General features: G+C 43.7%; 1 pseudogene; it reads right to left on the bottom strand.

The window, feature by feature from the left end:
- LOC149359638 (hepatocyte growth factor receptor-like) overlaps positions 1–18,804 on the bottom strand; it is a 58,977-nt pseudogene that overhangs the window by 16,882 nt on the left and 23,291 nt on the right.

Here is an 18,804-nt window from a genome sequence, read left to right as displayed (position 1 = left end):
TGTGACTTCATGAAAGGGCGAAAATACAAAGTGTTAATCAGTAATAGCCAGTACTAGTACTTACCACTGCACCAACTATAAAGGAATAAAACAGAATTGGAGTGGAATGAAAACCGAATTAAAATAAAATAGGAGTATAATTAAAATAGAATTAGAACAGAATTTGAATAGAATCGGAAAAGCATTGGAGTAGAATTGCAATGTCTTCACTTTAGTCGCACGTAAGTTTCTTAAGTGCCCCGGCAATTTTTATTTATCGCACTCCAGCTATCCTTTTTGCGCATCCTTATGACAAAGACGGCAATTAATAGTCTTAAATTATACTCATCGATGATTGTATTCAATATGCCGTAGTACCAAACCTTGTCTGTAGGATAGAGCAACCTTAGTAGCTTTCCAAACGCCTAGCACTGACGCAGAACCTTCGGCGCGGATTTTGCTACAGAAAGTGTGCGTGTGCATCTATCTACCCGTCTATCCGTCCGTCCATCTCTTCATTTCTCCGTCCCTCCGTCCGTCTCTCTGTCTGTATTCCACCTGAATAAAAAGCTAGCATATCAAATTTACTCATTGATTCCTTCATCGGCACCTTTATTTTAGAGGGATTCATCGGTACCGCTCACTCTCTTAACTCTTTATTTTATTGACTTAATTTAAAGCTCTTAATAAGGTTAATTTATGCGCCACTAAGGCATTAAATCATGTTCCGTTTTCTATATTTCTTCTCGTGCCACGTCCCTGTAGTGGTAACGGGTTTCTCAGACTGACAGCTCATTTGCTGGCTCAACGAAAGACGTAAGGATAATGGGAAGTAGATAAGTGCTCTCACTATTGCTTGCGCTGTGCCGAGAAATGTTCTCGTGGATACGGCAAGGCGGCGAAGTCCTTCTGGACTTTAGTACCCTTAGGATAAAGCAGCATATGGGTAATATTAGTATCCCCAACATTGCGATGGGTACTAGAGCGATGGTGGGAAGAGTGCCAGACTCTTTGTCCAACAGGGTCAGTTTTCCCATCGGGTAGCTTTGTCCGGCGTACACCACCTGCGGAGGAGAGCGATGGGTACGGATCAAACAGAACAACTCTTTTTAGAAATGTCATACGAGAAACATCGCCTTGAAGTGCAAGGCGAACACAAAAACGCAAGAATATATTTGGTGCTGGAGAGGAAATACAGGGGAGGCTCATTAACACACTGAAATACCAGTCCTCGCGCCTTCGAGATGGAACTCAAGTTCAGTAGTTTTCGGTGTCCCTTATTTAAGACCTTGTTTTGCTGTTCATTTTATTGCGAAAGCAACGGCCTCTCGCGTAGTGGCGGCGACTTGGCACGTTTGACCTTCAGAGTGACCCCTGACGTCATACCATACCTAGCGACGTCACAACATGACGTCATACCAGGAGCGAGAGACGGGCTACCAACTCCGCTCGTCCGGTAACGACGGTCGCTTGGTACGGCACGCGCCGCGCTCCTCCCGCTAGAGGCGCTGCATATGCCGTATAAAACACATGCTTTCGCAACCTACCAGGCTTGACCAAAGCTAAGCCCCCGCCAATTTTTTCGTTGCTCACGCGTAATCTGGTGCGCACTGTATGCGTACAGTTGAGTGAAAAATTTATTGGATCTTTCAAGGGTTTCGCGGGTGTGAAGTCTCCGTCGTCTTCTCTGGCGCTGGCGACTTGAGGCTTCTCGTCAGCAAGGGTGGGCCCCTATTCCAAGGCTCCACTGAGTCGTGCTGCATCAGTCGCGTGCTGCACGAAGGCCCTTTGGGTCGCGAGCTCGCCGCTGGTGAGCCGACTCTCCCATTGCTCCGCACTCGGGTGTTCGTGTTGGTGGTATAGCGCCCGGCGACGCTATAAAGCGCCCTATAAAGAGGGCGCATTCTGACGATGGTCGACCGCTTCACCCGTTGGCCCGAAGCCGTGCCCATTCCGGACATTACTGCGGAAACAGTTGCCAGAGCCTTCGTTTCGACGTGGGTTTCCCGCTTCGGCTGCCCCGGCATTGTTACCACGGATCGCGGCCGCCAGTTCGAATGCGCCCTTTTCACTTCGCTCACTCGGCACTAAACACTGCCGCACCACATCGTACCATCCCTGTGCCAACGGCATGGTCGAGCGGTTCCATCGCCAGCTCAAGGCTGCCCTTACTGCGCGCCTAGATCGCGAGCACTGGGTAGATCACCTCCCTATGGTGCTCCTAGGCCTTCGCGCCGTCCTGAGTCGTGACCTTGGCTGTTCGGCGGCCGAACTCGTCTTCGGTACCTCCCTGCGGCTTCCCGGAGACTTGTTCGTACCTTCGGCTCCCTCGTCCCAACCCCTGCAATACCTTCACCGCCTACAGGACTGTCTCCAGCACCTGCGCCCAGTGCCGCCTCGCTCAACTGCCCATCAAGTCTTTGTGCACCCGGACCTTGCTTCCTCGACGCACGTTTTTCTCAGGCGAGACGCTGTAAAGGCGCCTCTTACCCCTTCATACGATGGCCCGTACCGCGTCCTCACCCGGACGACAAAGTCAGCGACAATCCTGCTTGATGGTCGTCAAGAGGTCGTCTCCCTCGACCGACTCAAACCAGCGTACCTCGAGACACCTCCCCAGGAGCTCTCCTCAGATGTTGCCGGCCCACCTGCAGACCTGCTTGCCGCTGTGGCTAATCCATCTCTGCCCCGTCGGCGCGTACATTTCGCCGTTCCGTCTAGGCGGGGGGCCCTATAGCGCCCGGCGACGCTATAAAGCGCCGGCGCTAAGATCGGCGTTACAGCGCGCGCTAGGAAGAGAATAAAGATGGACCGCGCGTGCTCGGGGCGCACGCCCGGCACGAGCAGTCCGGAACTAGAAGCCTGCCACGCTGGTCGTCTCTGTCTGGTGCTCCGCTGCGACCCCGCTAATACCTCAACAGTGGAATGCTTTGTTGCGTTCGCATTCCCACGTGATATGATAAAGTGTAGGTGTGGCATCGCCCTAAGGGCAGGTGGCTCTGTATTGTGTCGGGAACATCTTATTAAGTATGTGTAGGTTAGGAAAGGAGTTGGTCTGTAATCTGCGCCAGCCGGTCGCTTCCTCCTTTGTTAGGGCTTTGTGTGGTGGTGGATATCTAATTCTAGCTCCCCTATGCAAGTGCAAGGTCTCTGCGTATCTCCCCTCGCAAGCCTGTAGGCGGAGCTCCGGAGCATTTGACTGCCCTGCTCGGAATGCGTTACGTGGGACCATTGCCGAAAAACATGCGTACAGTTGAAGAAAATGGGATGTAAGAACTGCTCATAATCTTTTTTTCTGGGGGGGATATTCACACGTGACCTGTGACAAACGTAAAAGATTTGTATAATACTTCAGCTATGTGTTATGAGATGCAAGAATTCCCCTTAAATTTTTGGAGTCATACTATTACGTGATCCATGATAAATCTAGAAGCCATGCATAATATTTTGACTGTCAGTTTGGCTATTATAACGAGGGAGCAGTTTGGCTATTATATGCCAAGTATACCGTTAAAGAGCATGTTGAGTGCGCGATGCCTGGAGGCATTAGCAGTGGAGGTAGCGTGGAAGGAACGACATAGCACAGCATAGACAGTGAATATCACGCAAGATGTGTTTTGATTACCAGTCTGCTGATGCAGTTGAATCATGGAAGTAAAACAAAAAAAAAACAAAAAAAAACGTGACAGCTTTGAAGCCCACTCATAAAAAAATAGAAGAGAGAAAGTCGCACCCCATGTGTGAAGGTATGGCGCGTTCTGTTGTCGAAGGCTGGGTCTCGGGTTTCAGATCAGGCCAGCTTTGGCGTGCTTCGAGAGAGAAAGGGAAAAGGAAACTGTTTGAAGAGCATTTGGGTTGCGGGGGCTGACTGCACGACGCGACACTCTTTCCTGAGTTTCTTTCCCAGACAACACCAAACGTACTGAGGACGTCCTCAAATGTTCAGAACGTCCTCATCCTGAACAGGACATTCTGGGTACTTTTTGAGTGCATCACGACCAAACATCCTCATGAGGATGTCCTCAGTTTGTACTTTGCTGAACGACTCGAGAATAGAAATTCCTCAAATGTCCTACAAACGTCCTATCGCAGGACAATATTGTGGCATACTGAACTGAGATAAAACAAGCTTAATCCCTCACACTCTGCTTTCGTTGATTAAAAATTGCAGGTGTATTCAAAATAAATTTGCGTACAAATATATTGATGGAAACCGTTATGTCTAAGTATGTGCCTTCAGGAGGTATCAAGATATTTTGGCTTTTAAACCTGTTCTTATGTACTGCATGCTTCTGGTGGGGTTAGACTGTTTTGAATTTGGGGTATTCTTCCAAGTGGCTTTTGCACTGAATTGGCAGAGTTCAACTCCTGAAGGAGTTGTAGTCATCGCTGTATGAACATATTTCACGAAGAACAACCTGTATGTACCAGCAAACGCAGTAAACAAACCAGTGCAGAACATGGCGAAACATTTGCAAGATTTGTTTGCTAAAATCCAAGACAAATGAAGCAAAATGAAGCTGTTTCACAATCCCTGTGCACACTTCGTCCAATCATTAAGCAAATAATGACCCACATTCCCTGGGCTAAAACGTCCTCTGATGTCCTGAAAACATACTAAGAAGCCCCTTCAGAGGAAATTTGAGTATGAGGACATACTCAGGCCGAACAACAGGACTATGTGAGGACTTGTTGAGGACCAGTAGAGGCCGTCCTCAGGACAATGAAATGTACTCAAAAATTAGTCCTCAGGACGTCCTGAGGATGATTTTTGTTGTCTGGGTTTTGTCCTCCATTATTTTAATGGCTCCCAACGAGGAGAGCGGGGCATGATTGCTTTTAGAGCGCAACTCTTATGCGCCCGTTCGTGGGTTTAGCCGCGTCGCCGTTGGTATAAACGAGCGCGAGGGGAGGGAAGGAGGGCGAGGGAAGCGCACCCGCGCTTCCCTCGAGACGAGTTGTGCCGAGCGAACGAAAGTACCGCCACACGCTCCCCCTCCCCCCCTCCTCCCACTCGTCCCAAACACTGTAGTCATGTGCCTCACACGGCGGCGCCCCGCGATGACTACAAGCACGCCCACTGTGACCGACGCGGCGGCCGCTCCTCTTTCCCTGAACACTGCAGTGGGCCAAAAAGGTTAAAAAAGTGTGTCTCTTGTTCGCACCCAGTCAGCCCTGGTGAAGGTGCCGATACGGTGCCGAAACATCGGTTTTCTCATGAGCCTTTGGTCGGAGTGTCCTTTTTCTCCCCTGCAAATCTGACCACGCCTTCCTTGGTCCGTGGATGCACAGCTTTACAGTCTGGTTTGCTTTGGTTGATGGGGTTTAACGACCCAAAGCGACTCAGGCTATGAGAGACGCCGTAGTGCAGGGCTCCGGAAATTTCGACCACCTGGGGTTCTTTAACGTGCACTGACATCGCACAATACACGGGCATCCAGAATTTCTCCTCCATCGAAATTCGACCGCCGCGGCCGGGATCGAACACGCGTCTTTCGGGCCAGCAGCCGAGCACCGTAGCCACTGAGCCACCACGGCGCCTCGCTTCACAGTCTACCAGAACATGTTTAGTGTTTGCTACACTTTTCTCGCATGCTACACAAATGTCACCTCCCTGTTCGTGCTTACTTCTGTGTTGTATCGTTCTAAAAAAAAAAAAAGGAGCCTACCGCTTCTTGAATTATTATACAGCGTTCACTTGCGGATTCCGCTCTTTCCGGCTCTGAATCCACGCTATAATTCTTAGTATTGATTTTCACTGTTTCGCATTATCTTTTTTTTGCGAACTTTCTTTTCTGTGTTCCTGGTAACTGCCTATTTCTTGTTGTCTTGTAGCCTGTCGTAAGCTTTGTAGTCGTTTTATTCCATGACGTGTCCATGTTTTCACTGAATCACCAACCATCATCATCATCCGCCTGACCACGCCCACCTCAGGCTAAAGGCCTCTCCCATATCAGCACACATCGCCTTTTACGGCTTTTTTGTCGTTCTATTAGCGCCTAGAGGCAATTGTTCTCTAATGTGTAGTATTTATAGCACCTCTGAGATTTCAAATAGAGTATCGCGTTTGCAAGTTTCAGGTCAGGAGTCATTGCACCGTTCTAGAGCTCTCGTACTACTTCATACCTGTTGAATTCCCATAGTGATCTATGCTTTATTATGGCCATGTTCCTCTTTCATTTTGTCTTGAAATGTTCCTTGTGGATATTTAAATATTCTATTTCTTCATTAATCCACTCTCCCAGAGATCCGTACTTCTCTGCACGCAGTATTTCTCTTCTCTATTCAAGTACTGTTCCAGTACACCTATAATTTAATACAGTTGCGCCAGTTGTTCCAACGCTGAATTCCAAACGAATGTTTGCAGGCTAAATATTTTCTTCGGATTGTACTGTTCCAGCACACCTATAAGTTAATACAGTTGCGCCAGATGTTTCAACGCTGAATTCCAAACGAATGTTTGAAGACTAAATATTTTCTTCGGATTGTACTGTTCCAGTACACCTATAAGTTAATACAGTTGCGCCAGATGTTTCAACGCTGAATTCCAAACGAATGTTTGCAGACTAAATATTTTCTTCGGATTGTACTGTTCCAGTACACCTATAAGTTAATACAGTTGCGCCAGATGTTTCAACGCTGAATTCCAAACGAATGTTTGCAGACTAAATATTTTCTTCGGATTGTACTGTTCCAGTACACCTATAAGTTAATACAGTTGCGCCAGATGTTTCAACGCTGAATTCCAAACGAATGTTTGCAGACTAAATATTTTCTTCGGATTGTACTGTTCCAGTATACCTATAAGTTAATACAGTTGCGCCAGACGTTTCAACGCTGAATTTCAAACGAATGTTTGCAGACTAAATATTTTCTTCGGATTGTACTGTTCCAGTACACCTATAAGTTAATACAGTTGCGCCAGATGTTTCAATGGTGAATTCCAAACGAATGTTTGCAGACTAAATATTTTCTTCGGATTGTACTGTTCCAGTACACCTATAAGTTAATACAGTTGCGCCAGATGTTTCAACGCTGAATTCCAAACGAATGTTTGCAGACTAAATATTTTCTTCGGATTGTACTGTTCCAGTACACCTATAAGTTAATACAGTTGCGCCAGATGTTTCAACGCTGAATTCCAAACGAATGTTTGCAGACTAAATATTTTCTTCGGATTGTACTGTTCCAGCACACATATAAGTTAATACAGGTGCGCCAGATGTTTCAACGCTGAATTCCAAACGAATGTTTGCAGACTAAATATTTTCTTCGGATTGTACTGTTCCAGTACACCTATAAGTTAATACAGTTGCGCCAGATGTTTCAACGCTGAATTCCAAACGAATGTTTGCAGACTAAATATTTTCTTCGGATTGTACTGTTGCAGTACACCTATAAGTTAATACAGTTGCGCCAGATGTTTCAACGCTGAATTCCAAACGAATGTTTGCAGACTAAATATTTTCTTCGGATTGTACTGTTCCAGTACACCTATAAGTTAATACAGTTGCGCCAGATGTTTCAACGCTGAATTCCAAACGAATGTTTGCAGACTAAATATTTTCTTCGGATTGTACTGTTCCAGTACACCTATAAGTTAATACAGTTGCGCCAGATGTTTCAACGCTGAATTCCAAACGAATGTTTGCAGACTAAATATTTTCTTCGGATTGTACTGTTCCAGTACACCTATAAGTTAATACAGTTGCGCCAGATGTTTCAACGCTGAATTCCAAACGAATGTTTGCAGACTAAATATTTTCTTCGGATTGTACTGTTCCAGTACACCTATAAGTTAATACAGTTGCGCCAGATGTTTCAACGCTGAATTCCAAACGAATGTTTGCAGACTAAATATTTTCTTCGGATTGTACTGTTCCAGTACACCTATAAGTTAATACAGTTGCGCCAGATGTTTCAACGCTGAATTCCAAACGAATGTTTGCAGACTAAATATTTTCTTCGGATTGTACTGTTCCAGTACACCTATAAGTTAATACAGTTGCGCCAGATGTTTCAACGCTGAATTCCAAACGAATGTTTGCAGACTAAATATTTTCTTCGGATTGTACTGTTCCAGTACACCTATAAGTTAATACAGTTGCGCCAGATGTTTCAACGCTGAATTCCAAACGAATGTTTGCAGACTAAATATTTTCTTCGGATTGTACTGTTCCAGTACACCTATAAGTTAATACAGTTGCGCCAGATGTTTCAACGCTGAATTCCAAACGAATGTTTGCAGACTAAATATTTTCTTCGGATTGTACTGTTCCAGTACACCTATAAGTTAATACAGTTGCGCCAGATGTTTCAACGCTGAATTCCAAACGAATGTTTGCAGACTAAATATTTTCTTCGGATTGTACTGTCCCAGTACACCTATAAGTTAATACAGTTGCGCCAGATGTTTCAACGCTGAATTTCAAACGAATGTTTGCAGACTAAATATTTTATTCGGATTGTACTGTTACAGTACACCTATAAGTTAATACAGTTGCGCCAGATGTTTCAATGCTGAATTCCAAACGAATGTTTGCAGACTAAATATTTTCTTCGGATTGTACTGTTACAGTACACCTATAAGTTAATACAGTTGCGCCAGATGTTTCAACGCTGAATTCCAAACGAATGTTTGCAGACTAAATATTTTCTTCGGATTGTACTGTTCCAGTACACCTATAAGTTAATACAGTTGCGCCAGATGTTTCAACGCTGAATTCCAAACGAATGTTTGCAGACTAAATATTTTCTTCGGATTGTACTGTTCCAGCACACATATAAGTTAATACAGGTGCGCCAGATGTTTCAACGCTGAATTCCAAACGAATGTTTGCAGACTAAATATTTTCTTCGGATTGTACTGTTCCAGTACACCTATAAGTTAATACAGTTGCGCCAGATGTTTCAACGCTGAATTCCAAACGAATGTTTGCAGACTAAATATTTTCTTCGGATTGTACTGTTCCAGTACACCTATAAGTTAATACAGTTGCGCCAGATGTTTCAACGCTGAATTCCAAACGAATGTTTGCAGACTAAATATTTTCTTCGGATTGTACTGTTCCAGTACACCTATAAGTTAATACAGTTGCGCCAGATGTTTCAACGCTGAATTCCAAACGAATGTTTGCAGACTAAATATTTTCTTCGGATTGTACTGTTCCAGTACACCTATAAGTTAATACAGTTGCGCCAGATGTTTCAACGCTGAATTCCAAACGAATGTTTGCAGACTAAATATTTTCTTCGGATTGTACTGTCCCAGTACACCTATAAGTTAATACAGTTGCGCCAGATGTTTCAACGCTGAATTTCAAACGAATGTTTGCAGACTAAATATTTTATTCGGATTGTACTGTTACAGTACACCTATAAGTTAATACAGTTGCGCCAGATGTTTCAATGCTGAATTCCAAACGAATGTTTGCAGACTAAATATTTTCTTCGGATTGTACTGTTACAGTACACCTATAAGTTAATACAGTTGCGCCAGATGTTTCAACGCTGAATTCCAAACGAATGTTTGCAGACTAAATATTTTCTTCGGATTGTACTGTTCCAGTACACCTATAAGTTAATACAGTTGCGCCAGATGTTTCAACGCTGAATTCCAAACGAATGTTTGCAGACTAAATATTTTCTTCGGATTGTACTGTTCCAGCACACCTATAAGTTAATACAGTTGCGCCAGATGTTTCAACGCTGAATTCCAAACGAATGTTTGCAGACTAAATATTTTCTTCGGATTGTACTGTTCCAGTATACCTATAAGTTAATACAGTTGCGCCAGACGTTTCAACGCTGAATTTCAAACGAATGTTTGCAGACTAAATATTTTCTTCGGATTGTACTGTTCCAGTACACCTATAAGTTAATACAGTTGCGCCAGATGTTTCAATGCTGAATTCCAAACGAATGTTTGCAGACTAAATATTTTCTTCGGATTGTACTGTTCCAGTACACCTATAAGTTAATACAGTTGCGCCAGATGTTTCAACGCTGAATTCCAAACGAATGTTTGCAGACTAAATATTTTCTTCGGATTGTACTGTTCCAGTACACCTATAAGTTAATACAGTTGCGCCAGATGTTTCAACGCTGAATTCCAAACGAATGTTTGCAGACTAAATATTTTCTTCGGATTGTACTGTTCCAGCACACATATAAGTTAATACAGGTGCGCCAGATGTTTCAACGCTGAATTCCAAACGAATGTTTGCAGACTAAATATTTTCTTCGGATTGTACTGTTCCAGTACACCTATAAGTTAATACAGTTGCGCCAGATGTTTCAACGCTGAATTCCAAACGAATGTTTGCAGACTAAATATTTTCTTCGGATTGTACTGTTCCAGTACACCTATAAGTTAATACAGTTGCGCCAGATGTTTCAACGCTGAATTCCAAACGAATGTTTGCAGACTAAATATTTTCTTCGGATTGTACTGTTCCAGTACACCTATAAGTTAATACAGTTGCGCCAGATGTTTCAACGCTGAATTCCAAACGAATGTTTGCAGACTAAATATTTTCTTCGGATTGTACTGTTCCAGTACACCTATAAGTTAATACAGTTGCGCCAGATGTTTCAACGCTGAATTCCAAACGAATGTTTGCAGACTAAATATTTTCTTCGGATTGTACTGTTCCAGTACACCTATAAGTTAATACAGTTGCGCCAGATGTTTCAACGCTGAATTCCAAACGAATGTTTGCAGACTAAATATTTTCTTCGGATTGTACTGTTCCAGTACACCTATAAGTTAATACAGTTGCGCCAGATGTTTCAACGCTGAATTCCAAACGAATGTTTGCAGACTAAATATTTTCTTCGGATTGTACTGTTCCAGTACACCTATAAGTTAATACAGTTGCGCCAGATGTTTCAACGCTGAATTCCAAACGAATGTTTGCAGACTAAATATTTTCTTCGGATTGTACTGTTCCAGTACACCTATAAGTTAATACAGTTGCGCCAGATGTTTCAACGCTGAATTCCAAACGAATGTTTGCAGACTAAATATTTTCTTCGGATTGTACTGTTCCAGTACACCTATAAGTTAATACAGTTGCGCCAGATGTTTCAACGCTGAATTCGAAACGAATGTTTGCAGACTAAATATTTTCTTCGGATTGTACTGTTCCAGTACACCTATAAGTTAATACAGTTGCGCCAGATGTTTCAACGCTGAATTCCAAACGAATGTTTGCAGACTAAATATTTTCTTCGTATTGTACTGTTCCAGTACACCTATAAGTTAATACAGTTGCGCCAGATGTTTCAACGCTGAATTCCAAACGAATGTTTGCAGACTAAATATTTTCTTCGGATTGTACTGTTCCAGTACACCTATAAGTTAATACAGTTGCGCCAGATGTTTCAACGCTGAATTCCAAACGAATGTTTGCAGACTAAATATTTTCTTCGCATTGTACTGTTCCAGTACACCTATAAGTTAATACAGTTGCGCCAGATGTTTCAACGCTGAATTCCAAACGAATGTTTGCAGACTAAATATTTTCTTCGGATTGTACTGTTCCAGTACACCTATAAGTTAATACAGTTGCGCCAGATGTTTCAACGCTGAATTCCAAACGAATGTTTGCAGACTAAATATTTTCTTCGGATTGTACTGTTCCAGTACACCTATAAGTTAATACAGTTGCGCCAGATGTTTCAACGCTGAATTCCAAACGAATGTTTGCAGACTAAATATTTTCTTCGGATTGTACTGTTCCAGTACACCTATAAGTTAATACAGTTGCGCCAGATGTTTCAACGCTGAATTCCAAACGAATGTTTGCAGACTAAATATTTTCTTCGGATTGTACTGTTCCAGTACACCTATAAGTTAATACAGTTGCGCCAGATGTTGCAACGCTGAATTCCAAACGAATGTTTGCAGACTAAATATTTTCTTCGGATTGTACTGTTCCAGTACACCTATAAGTTAATACAGTTGCGCCAGATGTTTCAACGCTGAATTCCAAACGAATGTTTGCAGACTAAATATTTTCTTCGGATTGTACTGTTCCAGTACACCTATAAGTTAATACAGTTGCGCCAGATGTTTCAACGCTGAATTCCAAACGAATGTTTGCAGACTAAATATTTTCTTCGGATTGATTCGGCGATGCACAGATTACTCGAGGTCTACCAAGGAGACAAAGAGAGAGAATATTGTGCTGCTACCTGATATGAAATTAATAACGTTTATCTTCGTGACGTTGCCACTGTATTAAAGTTGTACCGGTACTTTATTGCTTTCAGTTGACCTCAACAAGGGGAATTTCTCTAAGCAGTGAGAAAATATGTGTTAATTGTTATCACATGCCGCTTTAACTCTTCGACACGAAAGATCAGGGACAACTCGAAATCAACGACTTTACAGTGCGTGGAATTCAAACAGCAACTAGGTCGTTGTTGTGCTAGAGGCATCTTTACGATGAGAAAATTACAGGTATGCTCTTTTTGAGGATTGATGCTTACCTCAAATGTGTTAGATGAACCAGGGACTAAAAGGTCACTGCTAAGCCGGCAGACCACTGTGCGAGGAGTTATCTTGGTGAATATACATTCGTGATCGACGCCATTCACACGAACGGGAAGCTTGTCACTACCAGTAAAAATGTCCAAGTTCTTTCCCTAAAAAAGAGTGCATGCGGCAGCGTGAGCAACACGGGAACAGGTACTGCAGGCAGAAAAATATACAAGCTTATTACATGACTACTTTGTCAGACATTAGGGGCACACAAAATCGAGGTGTAGACCACGATTTACTGATTAGGCTTCTGAGATAAAAGATGAGTCATTTTCACCGAAAACATGAGCTTCGAAAATGTAGAAAATGCCTTAAAGGTATTGTACTGGTAGCGAAAAGAAAGTTGAATTCCGGCATCGCTCACAGGAATTCTTCGCGGGTCAAGATTCGCCGAGGCTGCTTAGGTGCTTTGTGAAAGTTCTGTTCCATAAATCTGCTCTTCTTCTCGCTACAAGGAAGTGCCACTTGCGTGTAGCAGGCACAGACAAAGAGACAGACAACGTGTTTTCGCCGAAAGTTGACAATACTGCTAGCGCAGTAAAACAAAAGGATATGGACTTCACTAATACAATGTTCAACCTGGAAATTAACATGCAGAAAACCAAAGTAATGTTCAACAGCCTGGCAAGGGAACAGGTGTTCATAATTGGAAGCCAGGTGCTGGAAGTAGTAAGAGAATATGTCTATTTAGGGCAGGTAGTGACAGCTGGTCCGGATCATGAGAGGGAAATAACTAGAAGAATAAGAATGGGGTGGAGCGCATATGGCAGGTTCTCTCAGATCATGAATGGCAGTTTGCCAATATCCCTCAAGAGAAAAGTATGCAACAGCTGTATCTTACCGGTACTCACCTATGGGGCAGAAACGTGGAGGCTAACAAAGAGGGTTCAGCTTAAGTTAAGGACAACGTAGCGAGCTATGGAAAGAAAAATGATAGGTGTAACGTTAAGAGATCGGAAGCGGGCAGAATGGGTGAGGGAACAAATGCGAGTTAATTACATCCTATTTGAAATCAAGAGGAAGAAATGGGCTTGCGCAGGGCATGTAATGCGAGGGCAAGATAACCGCTCGTTCTTAAGGGTAACGGAGTGGATTCCAAGAGAAGGCAAGCGTAACAGAGGGCGGCAGAAAGTTAGGTGGGCGGATGAGATTAAGAAATTTGCGGGAATACGTTGGCCGCGGCTAGCGAAGGACAGGGTCAGTTCGAGAGACATCGGAGAGGCCTTTGCCTTGCAGTGGGCGTAGTCAGGCTGATGATGACGATTGAAGGAGTCAGTGTCCACACCTTGATTTCAATTGATGGATCGCTGAGGTTGACGCTCTTTACTCCCTCAGGAAAAGAGTGAAATTGAGGCGGGGGCAGATAGACGAAATCAAAGTGTCGCCTCTCTCCTAATGGCAGATGCAGCTCGTCCATACGAAAGCTAATCTGAGCCAGAATGTGTAGATCATTTGCTTCCAGCTCGTCATTGCTGATTACAGAGAACTCCACCAGTGGTGTTCCAGGGCACATCATCTTCTGGCCGTTCTCCATGGCTTGGCATACCTACAAGGCAAAAGAGGAGTGGACATATTTTCGAAGGACGGCGAGTGTTTTGTGTGCATCATGTGTAGTTATATTTGAGGTGTGCAGTTACAACCGCGCATATTCAAGGTCCGATAATCCACCGTCAGAGAAGTATGGCGGTATATAAAGTAGAAAGCTTGCAGCGTTGCTAATGGCAAAGTCAGGAATGGAAGCTCGAGGCTGATAGTGGTGAATGTACTCTTGAACGTTCACTGCTATCCAAAATTCGCTCTCCTTTATTGCTGATACATTTAACGATATACGATTGACAGCAGCTGTATATACGAAAATAGGGCTCTCCTTCTCTAAGCGATTTTTTCACTGTTAATAAGTATGCTGTGGGAAAAGCCTGTTAAAAAGTCGGATCTTCTCTCGCCAGTGTATTTCTGGATGAAGAAAGTGCGCTGAGGCCTCAAATCTTCCTGTCTTTCACTGGAGCTTACTTAAAGTCGCGATGAAGTTGTCACTTAGACTGCGAACGCACCCCGCCTCGTAAATTTTGCCTCATAAAAGACAGCCACACAATATGACTAACTATTCTTTTTTGTCATGTTCTGGCTGTATCTTCTGTATCTTAATGAACACAAGGAGTGTAATTATTAAATGGGCGTGTCCTTAAAGATAAATACTCTTGAATAGGAAGCAGGTTTTCTTCAGATGGGGATCTGAGTTTCACAGGAAGCGCGGTCGACGGCTGCAGAGGTGGGACAGGGTTGCAGAGTTAGGAAGTTTCTTAGGATAGGATGGGAGAGGCTGCTTTGAGACACGCAGTTATTGAGATTAATGAGAAAGTTCTTTATTTTTATCATGCTTAGCTTCGTTGATAATGGCGACTATGAATAATGTTTCCTTTCTGTCCTTTGCGGGAAATAGGCCACAAGGACGGCCGGTATACTGTAAAATACCTGGCGAAAGAAATACCGCCGTGATAGTCCACAGGAAGAATATTTTGAATCTGATCCCTGTAGGATATCGGCAAAGCAGTCTTTTGAAACGGGAGATCTTATTTTGTACAATAATTTTTTTTCAGCATCAACGAGTCAATGCGCATCGATACAAATCCTTCTAGCTTTCCGTGACGCATATCCCACCCTGAGTTCAAGGTTCTTTCTGGATGGTGGTAACGGTCCATGTCTTGAATTTGTTTCAAGAGGAGTGCGCCACATAAGATGCCATTATTTTAATCATACGTAGCCGGATATGGATGACTGTTCCCTGAAGCGTCTGCGAACCGGATCCATTTCTGTAATCTCCGGCGTAGAACTGGCGGACCATAAATGATTAAAAGTTAAAATGCCGTGCTTTGCGGACTATCAAAATATGTTGACTTCCATCATTTTAATTTAAAAAAAATGTCATACAGCATTCTCTCCAACACGATCTTGGTTGTTTCAATGTTTTTTTGTTTTTTTTTTACGACCAATCTTTCGCTGTGCTTCTGTCACCATCGCGCAGCCTACTGCTTGCACGCGTGCTGAGTGGCATCTACTGCCATCTTGATTACGCAGAATATGGTCTCCCACATTGTCATTCAAACGCAAATATCGGCCATGGCTAATCGAAGCATCTGACTTGCATAACGAATATATTTCTCAGACTTTCATACTGCAGGAAGGAAGGTAGAAAAAGAATATGCGTGCAGATAAGTCTCGATGCCTGTGAAAAGAGAAGCGTTCAATGTGCTGTGCACACCTTATTACTAACGCAGTTCACATATTCATTGTGGTGAGCTCTATGGATTACAGGCTAGGTGCGGACATTCTAGAATATTTTGTTTTATTTGGCAGAATCCAGTCTTTCGGACTTTGGGACGTGTGTGGACTGTAGTATGAAACTAAAGGCATTTTCGAATTGCAATGAGTACATTGATAACGAAGATTGATTAGTTTAGAGGGACATCATGTGAAATCCAAAGCAGATGAAGGTTGCAAGGGCAATGTAGATATGCTGAGCCAGGGAGCTTATCTTGTGGGCGGGAGCAGCCTCCTCAAGATAAGGACAAATGAAGATCAGCGAGAAGGTCTTGGTTCTGTATTAGACGTGCTTGGATGATGCTTAATATGATTACTATTGCGCCCTTTGAGAGGATAGGCAGCAAAGAATGTATTGGTTCTTTGGCCGAGAAGGCCGAGAACATGAAAATAAATCGGCGCGTCCATTTTGACGCGTGAACTCTTCCATTAGTATCATGCACAGATTCTTAACTGCCGAATAGGCAAATGCCAAGCATACATAAATGAAATTCAGAAGCGTGTTGCCCTGTTCTAGACAAGAAAGCAACCGTGACCGCTGTGCTGCCTGTTTTCACGTTATAACCCGCACAGTAAAACGGACAGCCCACCGTCCTAGTCCCCAATCATTTTGGAGAAAGTAATAACGTAATTCGGCAGGGTTATGTCATTGAGGTTTCGGTTTGCGACAGGGATAATACAAGCTATTACTATCACCATCAGCAGTTCTATTACTGTTACTCCAACACTTCCGCTCTTGCAACTGCGTTTACTAGCGCTAGAATTTGTGATGCTGCTAGTATTACTACTACAACCGCTGCTTCTTGTAATATATCCCAAAAACTTCAACTACTGCGCTGCGAATTGTACTGTGATATTAAGCACTTTACAGGAGGAGGAGGTTGTAGAAGAGGAAAGGCAGGGAGGTTAACCGGAAGAATAATCGGTTTGCTACCCTACGATGGGGGAAGGGGTGAGGGGATAAAAAAATTAAAAAGAAAGGAGGGTAACAGAAAATTGAAGCCACGTGAAAGTTAGCATTCGTGAAGTCACAGCCTATCATGCAGGCCAGAAGTCCGCAAGAAGCGGAGCAGTGCCTTGGAGGCCATCACCGCCTACGACTGCCGCGGCCAGTGGCCGGGAATCTTCATTTCTGTCAGTGGGCATGGATCTAGACGCCCCAGCGCACGGCTGAGAGGCTGCCTTTCGATGCCGTAGGCAGGGCAGTTACAAAGAATGTGGGATATAGCCTCATCATACCTGCAGATGGCACATGCAGGGCTATCAGCCATACCGATCAAGAAAGAGTAATCGTTCGTGAGAGCTACACCAAGTCACAGGCAAAACAGTAAAGTTTTTTCGCGTCGTGGTAGGCCGGATGGAAGCCGGAGCTTCAGATCTGCGTGCAAGGATTTTAAACGTGAATTGGAAAATTGGCCGGAATTCCACGCAAGCACTTTACACATTCTGACAAAACTATCATTGCAAGTGAAACCTACTGATATTACTTTCTATTTTATTACGAGAAACCTTGCGGCTTCACATTGCTCGCAGTTGAATCTGCCTGTGGCCAGTGTAAGCATCTACGAAGGTCTTCTCCACAAGGTTGCTTGAACTACCTCTTACCTTACAAACTCACGATTTCTGAACTTCCTGCCTTCCCGTTCAAAGAAACCAACTCACCTTTTTGATCTCTTCTTGCTTCGTACCATTCAAAGAGCTGATTCGAGTTACAATAACGAGATTAGAGATGCTGTCAAGGTGGGCGCCCTTCACAGCAACAGTGAAGCGTCCGCTGCAAACGCGGTACAGCACTTTTTACAGTGACAAAATGGAAGAACGCTCAAACACTTAGAAGAAGTCACTCCTTAGTAGCCTTGAAGCAGTATTCACCGCATATGCATTTTACGCACAGTTCCAGAATGAAGACATCAAAACTGCTTTGGAGAAAATATATCGTGCTTTCATCTAAGTAGTTGAACTCCCCACTGCTTGAAATTTGTTATTAAGCAATTTGAAAGTTCTAGAGCTCTGTTTATTCAAACAGTTACCTAGCTGCCATATGCCCACGGTCGACTTAAAAGTGTCTCTGACTGCTTGGAACAAAATGTTCGCTTCTGTTGAAGCCTAATGGAACTTTGTTTGAGGAGCTGGTTTTTTAAATCAAATTAGCATGGGTCGATTGTTTGCCACTTGCCTGTAGGTTGACCTCTTGGGTGCAATGTCGTTCACCATAACGTTCGGCTTGAAGGTGGATTTGTTGCCGATATTTACTGCCTCTACGAAGGGAACCCGGACGTCATCTATTGTCACGGTGACAGGAGCCTCCTGCTCCACTTCGTCTCCAGCCACAGCACTTGTTGAACATTCCAAAAACGTGGCGTTTATCCTGTTTCAGGCAAATCAAACTTTATCTAGACCGAGCTGGCAGTTCAGGGTAATTTCGCAGCGCTTTATTAAAATGTACGCGCTTTATCTTCTTCAGCTCCAAGTACTGCGAAAATGGGAGTCACCGGCGACAATGAGGCAACATTAGCGCTTGCATTCAGCTCTTTGCCAGATTTTACCCAATGGTTCAGGCCAACTTTCGCTCTTCATGCCACTTTGGACCCGCCTCAGATGTCGCTTAAGCTGATTTTGCGAGCGTGCACATGAGAGATTTTTGTCGTTTAAATTTTACGGCCAACGTAGCTGAGAACCGGTTTTGTTACGTACAGCAGAACCCTGCTGTCCAATTATTGAACATTGCTGCAAATGTGAGCATGCCGACAACAAAGATCCGTCGCTGCAGAAGGCAATGCAAATTTTACGTTTGCTTTGCCATCCTTAACCAAGATGATGCAACGATGGCTCTGGATAGCCTTTGTCAAAAGTTACAAGCCAACTGGTTTGTGACAAAAAAAAAAAAAAAAAAACTTCGGGCGGCGTCCCCTAGAAGCCATAGGCGCTAACGGATAGATGATAATTGCTAATTGCTTTCG

Source organism: Amblyomma mixtum, chromosome 2, assembly GCF_055824585.1.
Source record: "Amblyomma mixtum isolate Tamu chromosome 2, ASM5582458v1, whole genome shotgun sequence".
Lineage (NCBI taxonomy): Eukaryota > Metazoa > Arthropoda > Arachnida > Ixodida > Ixodidae > Amblyomma > Amblyomma mixtum.
Note: the sequence above shows the minus strand (reverse complement) of the source record. Positions and strands in the feature narration are given on the sequence as shown.